The following is an 8,432-nucleotide window of genomic DNA, read 5'->3' on the forward strand; positions in this document are numbered from 1 at the left end:
GTTGTATTCGATGTCCTTTACGTAATACTTGTATAGTAATCAATGGTGTAAAGCCACGAGAGAGTCCATAGTAGATAGAGTATCATAACCAAACTTCGGAACTTCTTTCTCCATTGATAGCTGAGTACGAAACTGAGAGTAGGTCAAAAGTGAGTAGACATTCTAAGAGACGTTGAATTTGAGGTAAATTACCTCCCTTTGATCTGGCGGGAAACAACAGGTTCTGGCGCGTTGACTTTCGAAATTATAAACAAAGTGATGTCTATTTTAATGGTTAAAAAAGAGAAAAACAACAGAGGAACGAAAGCGTGAAGAAAGTATGACATTTGTCGCTGATCACCAGAAGATGTATTTATATAAAAGAAAAAGAATGCGCCCAACGTGGGGCTCGAACCCACGACCCCGAGATTAAGAGTCTCGTGCTCTACCGACTGAGCTAGCCGGGCGGGATAGATTAAATTGCCTATTTTTATGTATATATTATGTGCGTATTACGAGATTAGTTGTAATGAGTTGTTTTTTGGTCCTATCACCACGAAACCGTATGTGTACTTTTATGCGTGTATAGATATGTATCTATTTATGTATGTGTATATGTATGTACGTACGTGTGTATTTATGTATGTATGTATGTATGCATGTATGCATGTATATACACACACACAGTCGCTCACACACACTCAGACATACACAGACGTAAATATGTAGATCATCAATTAACGTCCGTTTGGGGGTTCTATTTATTTATTTATTTCTCTATCTATTTCTCTAATTTCTATTATATATCCTCTGTTATATACCTTAATGTGGTAGTATCTCCCTTTGGTTGATGTAAACCAACCCTCACCGGTCTTCGTATTTTTTTGTTTTTGTATTTGTTTATGTGTGCTGTAACTCGTCGTTCTACAGAGCCCTCCACGTCTTGGTCCCTCCTGACCAATAAAAGAAATCATCATCATCATCATCATTATTATTATTATTATTATTATTATTATTATCATTATTATTATCGTCGTCGTCGTCGTCGTCGGCATCGTCACCTCCACCACCACCACCACCACCACCACCACCACCACCACCACCACCATCATCATCATCATCATCATCATCATCATCATCATTATTATTATTATTATTATTATTATTAATATTATTATTATTGTTGTTGTTGTTATTATTATTGAGGCGGTGAGCTGGCAGAATCGTTAGCACGCCGGGCGAAATGCTATGCAGTATTTCGTCCGTCGTTACGTTCTGAGTTCAAATTCCGCATAGATCGACTTTGCCTTTCATCCTTTCGTGGTCGATAAATTAATTACCAGTTACGCATTGGAGTCGACATAATCCCTTTGCCTGTCCTTGTTTGTCCCCTCTATGTTTAGCCCCCTGTGGGCAATAAAGAAATAAATATATTAAATGCCCATATTAAGAGGACGGCGAGATGACAGAATCGTTAACACGCCGGGCGAAATGTTTAGCAGTATTTCATTTGTATTTACGTTCTGAGTTCAATCTCTGCCGAGGTAGACTTTGCCTTTCATCTTTTCGTGGTCGTTGTGTACTGGGGTCGATCTAATCGACTGGTCCCCTCCCCTTGTACCTAGAGTAGAAAAGGATATTATAGATATACTACTCCTTCTTTTAAAGGCGGCGAGCTCTCAGTATTTCGAAATTGGGAAGAGAAATTGGGCAAGTTTTCGACCTTTTTATAATATCAGTTTATATATCACTTATTAAGCACCTGCAAAGGTAAAAGAAGCAAAAATAAAGCTTGTTATAAACCACAACTGCAGAAATTGTTCTATTCTATTCCCGTAATGGGCGAAAAAAGAGAAGCTTCAACGCTGGTGTATTTTCAGCAAAACTGAAAAAATTCGTCCCTGGGTGGGCTTGAACCACCAACCTTTCGGTTAACAGCCGAACGCGCTAACCGATTGCGCCTCAGAGACACTTATGGAAGGATTGCGAGATATATTTCTTTTCTTTTAGTTTTTTTCATTTGTAGCAGAGAAACGGAGGCATGAAATAATTTTGATTCTCTTTTACAATTACCAAGGGTAAAAACTATTTCCAAAACAATTACCCATGACTACAGGGATGCACCTCACCTAATCTTTCTTAAAAATCCATATCTTTAGTTTGAAAATTTCCAAACATAGTTATTAATTAAAATTGCATCATAAAATGTTGAAAAAAATTATTTTCACCAGTCTGTGATCTGTTTCCTTCCATTTACAATGACGTTGCGTAGTCGAACGATGTTTATGGAGAGATGGCGTGAAGAAAACCAAGTTGTCATAGAAATTTCGTAAATATTTATAATTCGATTGAACCCAAGGACAAAATAAGGTACCATGCCGAAAGCCGGGATCGAACCAGGGACCTTTAGATCTTCAGTCTAACGCTCTCCCAACTGAGCTATTTCGGCTGTGCGTTGCTGATTTGCCATTTTATTGATGTATTCTGTATTGAAATAGTTTTGCCGCAAATTTTCGACACAAAAGTATAACGGAGAAAACCCGATAGCTGACCAATGGCTATTCAGAGATGTGTTTCGCCAGACCTGGCAGATAATTCTACAGGGTGGCCACAAAGTCACGTACCATGGGAGATATCAAGTATGCTTTATTAGCAATGAAGTAGGCAATCCATTACAAATGTTCAACGTGTTGGCCATGTAGCTCTAAACAAGTGTTCATAAGGAATTTGAAATTGCGATGAACCCTCTCAAATAACTCTTCATTGCCGTTGACTTGTTCACACGCTTCAACAATTCTTTGAAAAAGATGTCCTTGGTCACGAATCTTTTCAGAATGCACAAGGGATTTAATGTAGCCCCAGAAGAAAAAGTCGATGGGAGTTAAATCTGGTGACCGTGGTGGCTATTCAAATGGCCCGCGACGCCCGAAACATCTCCCTGGAAAATGTTCATTCCGAAAATCTCGAACCTGTAATACATAATAGGGCCAAGCCCCTTTCTGCTGAAAGCAGACAGGATTTTCCTTTCCAAGAGAATGCACGTGATGCATCATCTTGTTGCCAAGCATGTCCAGATACGAATCATTTTTCATAGAGCCCACAAGATAAAATGGGCCAATTACTTGATTGGGCCAAATCCCACACCACACCCACCATTACCTTGCCCCAGGCTAGTTGATAATCTGCCTCCATCCAAAACTAAGACGAGAAACAACACAAAAGGAAAAACAAGAACGAAGCATACAAATAAATATACAATTCACTCGACGTGAGAGTCGAGCCCTCGACTGCGAATATAAGAGTACATTGCGCTACTTATAAAATCTATCGAGAAACCGAAATAAAATTTAATATAAGGTGAATGCAGTTGGCGAGAAGACAGCAGAAGCTTTCCTGCAGGTGTAAGTTCAGAAACCTGAAGCAAAAGGTCACAATCGTCCCTGGGTGGGCTTGAACCACCAACCTTTCGGTTAACAGCCGAACGCGCTAACCGATTGCGCCACAGAGACACTTATGGAAGGATTGCGAGATATATTTCTTTTCTTTTAGTTTTTTTCATTTGTAGCAGAGAAACGGAGGCATGAGATAATTTTGATTCTCTTTTACAATTACCAAGGGTAAAAACTATTTCCAAAACAATTACCCATAAATACAGGGATGCACCTCACCTAATCTTTCTTAAAAATCCATATCTTTAGTTTGAAAATTTCCAAACATAGTTATTAATTAAAATTGCATCATAAAATGTTGAAAAAAATTATTTTCACCAGTCTGTGATCTGTTTCCTTCCATTTACAATGACGTTGCGTAGTCGAACGATGTTTATGGAGAGATGGCGTGAAGAAAACCAAGTTGTCATAGAAATTTCGTAAATATTTATAATTCGATTGAACCCAAGGACAAAATAAGGTACCATGCCGAAACCCGGGATCGAACCAGGGACCTTTAGATCTTCAGTCTAACGCTCTCCCAACTGAGCTATTTCGGCTGTGCGTTGCTGATTTGCCATTTTATTGATGTATTCTGTATTGAAATAGTTTTGCCGCAAATTTTCGACACAAAAGTATAACGGAGAAAACCCGATAGCTGACCAATGGCTATTCAGAGATGTGTTTCGCCAGACCTGGCAGATAATTCTACAGGGTGGCCACAAAGTCACGTACCATGGGAGATATCAAGTATGCTTTATTAGCAATGAAGTAGGCAATCCATTACAAATGTTCAACGTGTTGGCCATGTAGCTCTAAACAAGTGTTCATAAGGAATTTGAAATTGCGATGAACCCTCTCAAATAACTCTTCATTGCCGTTGACTTGTTCACACGCTTCAACAATTCTTTGAAAAAGATGTCCTTGGTCACGAATCTTTTCAGAATGCACAAGGGATTTAATGTAGCCCCAGAAGAAAAAGTCGATGGGAGTTAAATCTGGTGACCGTGGTGGCTATTCAAATGGCCCGCGACGCCCGAAACATCTCCCTGGAAAATGTTCATTCCGAAAATCTCGAACCTGTAATACATAATAGGGCCAAGCCCCTTTCTGCTGAAAGCAGACAGGATTTTCCTTTCCAAGAGAATGCACGTGATGCATCATCTTGTTGCCAAGCATGTCCAGATACGAATCACTTTTCATAGAGCCCACAAGATAAAATGGGCCAATTACTTGATTGGGCCAAATCCCACACCACACCCACCATTACCTTGCCCCAGGCTAGTTGATAATCTGCCTCCATCCAAAACTAAGACGAGAAACAACACAAAAGGAAAAACAAGAACGAAGCATACAAATAAATATACAATTCACTCGACGTGAGAGTCGAGCCCTCGACTGCGAATATAAGAGTACATTGCGCTACTTATAAAATCTATCGAGAAACCGAAATAAAATTTAATATAAGGTGAATGCAGTTGGCGAGAAGACAGCAGAAGCTTTCCTGCAGGTGTAAGTTCAGAAACCTGAAGCAAAAGGTCACAATCGTCCCTGGGTGGGCTTGAACCACCAACCTTTCGGTTAACAGCCGAACGCGCTAACCGATTGCTCCACAGAGACACTTATGGAAGGATTGCGAGATATATTTCTTTTCTTTTAGTTTTTTTCATTTGTAGCAGAGAAACGGAGGCATGAGATAATTTTGATTCTCTTTTACAATTACCAAGGGTAAAAACTATTTCCAAAACAATTACCCATAAATACAGGGATGCACCTCACCTAATCTTTCTTAAAAATCCATATCTTTAGTTTGAAAATTTCCAAACATAGTTATTAATTAAAATTGCATCATAAAATGTTGAAAAAAATTATTATTTTCACCAGTCTGTGATCTGTTTCCTTCCATTTACAATGACGTTGCGTTGTCGAACGATGTTTATGGCGAGATGGCGTGAAGAAAACCAAGTTGTCATAGAAATTTCGTAGATATTTATAATTCGATTGAACCCAAGGACAAAATAAAAAAAAAATGAGGTACCATGCCGAAACCCGGGATCGAACCAGGGACCTTTAGATCTTCAGTCTAACGCTCTCCCAACTGAGCTATTTCGGCTGTGCGTTGCTGAATTGCCATTTTATTGATGTATTCTGTATTGAAATAGTTTTGCCGCAAATTTTCGAAACAAAAGTATAACGGAGAAAACCCGATAGCTGACCAATGGCTATTCAGGGATGTGTTTCGCCAGACCTGGCAGATAATTCTACAGGGTGGCCACAAAGTCACGTACCATGGGAGATATCAAGTATGCTTTATTAGCAATGAAGTAGGCAATCCATTACAAATGTTCAACGTGTTGGCCATGTAGCTCTAAACAAGTGTTCATAAGGAATTTGAAATTGCGATGAACCCTCTCAAATAACTTTTCATTGCCGTTGACTTGTTCACACACTTCAACAATTCTTTGAAAAAGATGTCCTTGGTCACGAATCTTTTCAGAATGCACAAGGGATTTAATGTAGCCCCAGAAGAAAAAGTCGATGGGAGTTAAATCTGGTGACCGTGGTGGCTATTCAAATGGCCCGCGACACCCGAAACATCTCCCTGGAAAATGTTCATTCCGAAAATCTCGAACCTGTAATACATAATAGGGCCAAGCCCCTTTCTGCTGAAAGCAGACGGGATTTTCCTTCCCCAGAGAATGCACGTGATGCATCATCTTGTTGCCAAGCATGTCCAGATACGAATCACTTTTCATAGAGCCCACAAGATAAAATGGGCCAATTACTTGATTGGGCCAAATCCCACACCACACCCACCATTACCTTGCCCCAGGCTAGTTGATAATCTGCCTCCATCCAAAACTAAGACGAGAAACAACACAAAAGGAAAAACAAGAACGAAGCATACAAATAAATATACAATTCACTCGACGTGAGAGTCGAGCCCTCGACTGCGAATATAAGAGTACATTGCGCTACTTATAAAATCTATCGAGAAACCGAAATAAAATTTAATATAAGGTGAATGCAGTTGGCGAGAAGACAGCAGAAGCTTTCCTGCAGGTGTAAGTTCAGAAACCTGAAGCAAAAGGTCTCAATCGTCTCTGGGTGGATTCGAACCACCAACCTTTCGGTTAACAGCCGAACGCGCTAACCGATTGCGCCGCAGAGACACTTCACTCAATTATTCAAGTGATATATCTTTTGTCTTGCTTTTGTTCGCTCATTGAATAGAAATATATATACATGTGAAAGAATCTTAATTCTCTTTTAAAATCACCAAGAAAGGAGACTATTTCCAAACAGATTTACCATAAATACAGGAATTTGCCTCACCTAATCTTTCTTAATATATGCCTCTTGTTCCTTTGAAAATTTTCCAAACATACTTATTGATTACGATTGCTCTGCTATAATATTGAAAAAAAAACAAAAAAACCAAAAAAAAAACCCAAAGAAAACAAGATAATTTTCACAACTCTTGTGTTTTTTTTTTCACACTCCGAATGGCGTTACACAATAGAACGACACATACGAAGAGATGACACGAAAAATCTTGGATACTACAGATATTTCCAAAATATTTTATTAGATAGAAACTAAGAGCAAAATAGCGTAACAGCGCCCTGCCGAAACCCGGGATCGAACCAGGGACCTTTAGATCTTCAGTCTAACGCTCTCCCACTGAGCTATTTCGGCTGCACACCGCCTATATCCGATTTTATTTACGTATTCTGTAAATTGCGTATTCTGGTCGCAATTTATGAAATTAAATTTGCGAGACGAAATCATAACGGAGGAGAACTGCTCGCTGACCAGTGGCTATTCAGTGAAGTGCTTCTCCAGACATGACAGTTACTACTTTTTGTCCTACCTTGTCGCAATCGTGACACACAAAACGAATGTATTGGAGATTCGCCTCTACCGGGAACTACTATACACATTGACTTGTGGCTACCGTGGCCACAAGTGGGAGGGATGTCATCTTTCCCATTTCAGTTTAGAACTATGAACCGCAGCGTAGAATCTGCCAAATCACATGACGTGACTGACTCTAGATCAACTGGGAATTACTTTGGTCTTTGACTCAAGTAGGAAATAAATGGTACTTTGTCACTCATCCTCCTATGAGCGACCGGTGTTTTTGCGAATTCCTGAACCGGAACAGAAACTAGAAACACTTGTTTTCCACAAATTCTGTTTCATATGTTGCATAATATCATTGTCCATCTGTTTTCTTTCTTTCATATCATATACTTGTATTCCGTCCGTTTTCAGCGTTGAGTTCGTCAAACTGACCGAACGAAAAATTCTTTGGGCTTTGATGAAAGTGGGAAATAAGCAGCACTGTGCCATTTATCGTCCTCTGATTGATTCATGTTTCTACAAATGCATGCGGTGGCACAGTATCTCGAAATGCGATTTTGTGGAAAAATCTTTTTCTGTGCGTCGTGTGCTTTCTTCTATATTGGGAATTCCATTGCATTTGTCTTCTGTATTGAACATTTTTATAGATCTCATTTTATTTAATGAACTATGCTTCATTCGAAAGCTTTTCGTCCTGTCTTTAAATTATATTTCACTAAATATTTTCGTTTATCAGATTCCGCCAAAATTCTTCCACCATCTTTCAAGGTGTTGTCATGTTTTTATTTACAGTTGATAGATCGACCCCAGTTCGCAACTGGTAATTTATTTATCGACCCTGAAAGAATGAAAGGCAAAGTCGACCTCGGCGGAATTTGAACACAGAACCTAACAGCAGACGAAATACCGCTAAGCATTTCGCCCGGCGTGCTAACGTTTCTGCCAGCTCGCCGCCTTTGCGTGGTCGTATTCTGTGACGACGTCCTTCAACTCCAGATCTGTCCTTGACCTCCTCGTTCCGGGTGTGATCTAGCAAGATTCCCAATATCGAATTTTCCATGGCTCTCTGCACCGTAAGCAGACGTTGTTGTTGTTGTTGTTGTTCTCTGTTCGTCAAGGCCCAAGTCTCAGATGCGTATAACATTGCAGGCAGGACTT

At 39.7% G+C, this 8,432-nt stretch overlaps 6 non-coding genes across 6 annotated transcripts; all 6 read right to left on the reverse strand.

The window, feature by feature from the left end:
• Positions 1-373: 373 nt before the first annotated feature.
• On the reverse strand, positions 374-446 carry Trnak-cuu (transfer RNA lysine (anticodon CUU)). The gene has a single exon. It is a non-coding gene; the product is annotated as a tRNA-Lys (tRNA).
• A 1,909-nt stretch (positions 447-2,355) lies between these two features.
• Trnaf-gaa (transfer RNA phenylalanine (anticodon GAA)) lies at positions 2,356-2,428 on the reverse strand. The gene has a single exon. It is a non-coding gene; the product is annotated as a tRNA-Phe (tRNA).
• Positions 2,429-3,414: 986 nt separating this feature from the next.
• Positions 3,415-3,488, reverse strand: Trnan-guu (transfer RNA asparagine (anticodon GUU)). Its single transcript has one exon. It is a non-coding gene; the product is annotated as a tRNA-Asn (tRNA).
• Positions 3,489-3,894: 406 nt separating this feature from the next.
• On the reverse strand, positions 3,895-3,967 carry Trnaf-gaa (transfer RNA phenylalanine (anticodon GAA)). The gene has a single exon. It is a non-coding gene; the product is annotated as a tRNA-Phe (tRNA).
• Positions 3,968-5,447: 1,480 nt separating this feature from the next.
• Positions 5,448-5,520, reverse strand: Trnaf-gaa (transfer RNA phenylalanine (anticodon GAA)). Its single transcript has one exon. It is a non-coding gene; the product is annotated as a tRNA-Phe (tRNA).
• Positions 5,521-7,034: 1,514 nt separating this feature from the next.
• Positions 7,035-7,106, reverse strand: Trnaf-gaa (transfer RNA phenylalanine (anticodon GAA)). The gene has a single exon. It is a non-coding gene; the product is annotated as a tRNA-Phe (tRNA).
• Positions 7,107-8,432: the final 1,326 nt, after the last annotated feature.

Source organism: Octopus bimaculoides, chromosome 18 (genome assembly GCF_046866305.1).
Source record: "Octopus bimaculoides isolate indiv1 chromosome 18, ASM4686630v1, whole genome shotgun sequence".
Lineage (NCBI taxonomy): Eukaryota > Metazoa > Mollusca > Cephalopoda > Octopoda > Octopodidae > Octopus > Octopus bimaculoides.